Raw genomic sequence first — 2,675 nt, 5'->3', positions numbered from 1 at the left:
TAACCTACCTATTGTTTTCTTCTGGGCATTTAAAAAAATGTTACAATGACCCTCCTCCCCTTTTTTTCTTTTTGGCATCACTATTGCTAACCTCCCTCCCCCAATTAAAAATCCAGAGAAAGAGGGAAAAGAACCAGAACTCCTTGAAACAAATAAACATAGTTAACGGAAATGAATCCACAAGGGCGATATGAAAAATTGTTTCTACACCTCGGGTCCATTTGTCAAGAGAGGGTAATGCTTTACCATAGGTACTCTGTAGATATTATTACTTTTATCAGAATTCTGAAGTCTTTCAAAGTTGCTTTTGTTTATAATGTTATTCTTGTATAAATTGTTCGCCTGGTTCTGTTCATTTCATTCTTCTTCATTTTACACTACCCAAGATTCTCTGAAATCATCTTTTCATAATTTCACATTCCATTTAGATATCACAATTTGTTCAGTCATTTCCCAATTGCCTAAAAGGCAATATAAGGTACTCTTTTTTATTCTAGTTCTTTTATTTTCCCTGTCAGAATCCCTTTCAGTATCAAGAAATTTGCTTTGCTTGTGACTTTTTCCTCTCCAGTATGGTCTTCCCTTTTAACCATCCCCCTCCCTATTCCTGCTTACAAGCTACACAAGTCCAATCTCTCATTACACTGATGTTCCCCCTGTAACAGGGTATGCATCCCCTTCCCTATTTCCAGTGATCTTCTTCTGACACTTTGTGCAGTTCTGATGCGAAATAGATTACCGTGGTTTCCCATTAGATTTTTCGATCATTATTTGGTATGAACTTAAGGGTTTTATTGGAGTAGGTACATGGGAGCTGGATGATTTTGTCTTCACTTCAGGTAGTCAGCTATCTTGGACAAAAGTCCTGGTTTAAGGGGCAGCTAGGTGGCACAGTGGATAGAGCACCGACCCTGGAGTCAGGAGGACCCGAATTCAAATTCTACCTCAGATATATGCTACTTACTAGCTGTGTGACCCTAGGCAAGTCACTTATCCCCTATTGCCTTACCAAAAACAAAACAAAAAAAAAGTCCTAGTTTAAGAAAATTCTTGGGTATGCACCATGGAGCAATCATATGATTTAAGACTGAGGTCTGAAACCAACCATTCAGAGTATGAAGATGGATGGCATCCGACTTTCCCCACGATAGCCAATTGTGAGGCTTGTCCCCAATACAGCCACACATACTTTCATCGTCAACACTCCATCCTCCTTCCCGCCCCACCCCCAGTGAAACTTTCCAACCTTCCTCTGAGTCAGGGATCAGCCCCCCAGGGCAGTTATATTCTAACTTCAATGACAGCACCTGTACAGGGAAAATTCTGTACTTCCTCAGATCACTTTGCAGTTACCTCCTTGTCATTTTGGGTGGGACAGGATGAGTTGCATGTGATGAAAAAGCATCAATGAATTGGGATCTATACCTATGATCTCATCATATTATCTTTATTCCCCAACCTAGCCATCTTCTAAGCTTCCCTATTACCTTCTATGGCAGTGACTTCCAAACTTTCTTTTAAAAAACTTTTTTCCCCATTAACAAGCATTTATTTTTCTCTCTTTCACTACCCCCCAAATGAGAGGGGGGAGATTTTATATACATACATTTGAGGGGGGAGGGGGGAGAGAGCCCTTGTGATAAATATATGTAGTCAAGCAAAACAGATTCCACCTTGAAAAACGTTGAAAGATGTGTCTCATTCTGCATTTTGAGATAATCACTTCTCAGGAGATGAGCAGTATGTTTCCATAACATTCTTTTGTAATAATGGTTGGTCATTGTATTGACCAAGGCTCTCAAGTCTTTTAAAGCTGTTTTTCTTCATAATGTTGTTATTGCATACACTGTTTTCCTGGTTCTGTTCATTTCACTCTGCATCACTTCCCTGGTTTCTCTGAAACCACCCCTTTCATAATTTCTTACTGGGCAATAACATTCTATTATGTTCATATTCTACATAACCATAACTGTATTTTTTTCCAGCCATTTGCCAGTTGGACATCCCTCTAGTTTCCAGTTATATACCACTTCAAAAAGAGATGGTATGTGTTTTAAAGTTATATCCAAACCTTTTTGATCACATACCCCTATCAATAAAAAAAAATTCTCCATCTCTAACATATGACTTTCTTGAAGTGCAGGCCTGATCATCTCTTCCCTACTCAATAAATTCTAGTGGTTCCCTATTGGCTCTGGAGTGAAATATTATTTTGTCTTTATCTCATCCTTTAAAAATTTTGATTATTATGTAACTTTTGTAATATGCATGCTGTACATAATAGTGCATGCATATAATTTTAAAATAAATTAGAATACATGTATTGGGAGTTTAATGTGTGTTTTTTTTAATGAGGGTTTGTGATCAAAAAAGTTTGTAGACAACTAATACATCCTTCACTTTACAAAAGAGAAAATGGGGCTTATTGGGGTTAAGTTGCTTACTCAAGTTTATACAGCTGACAAGAAAAAGAACTAGCATTTCAACCCAGGTTTTTCAGGACTATCAATCAATCAATCAAACAATAAACATTTATTAAGCTCCTACTACATGCCAGGTATTGTGCTAAACACTGGGAATACAAAAAAAAAAGCAAAAGACAGTTCCTGCCCTCAAAGAGCTTACAATCTAATAGGGGAAACAAGTTGCAAGCTAATCTATACAAAGCAAGCTAT

The sequence above is a fragment of the Vombatus ursinus genome, unplaced genomic scaffold (genome assembly GCF_900497805.2).
Source record: "Vombatus ursinus unplaced genomic scaffold, bare-nosed wombat genome assembly UNPS02014805.1, whole genome shotgun sequence".
Lineage (NCBI taxonomy): Eukaryota > Metazoa > Chordata > Mammalia > Diprotodontia > Vombatidae > Vombatus > Vombatus ursinus.
This window is presented reverse-complemented; position numbering follows the sequence as displayed.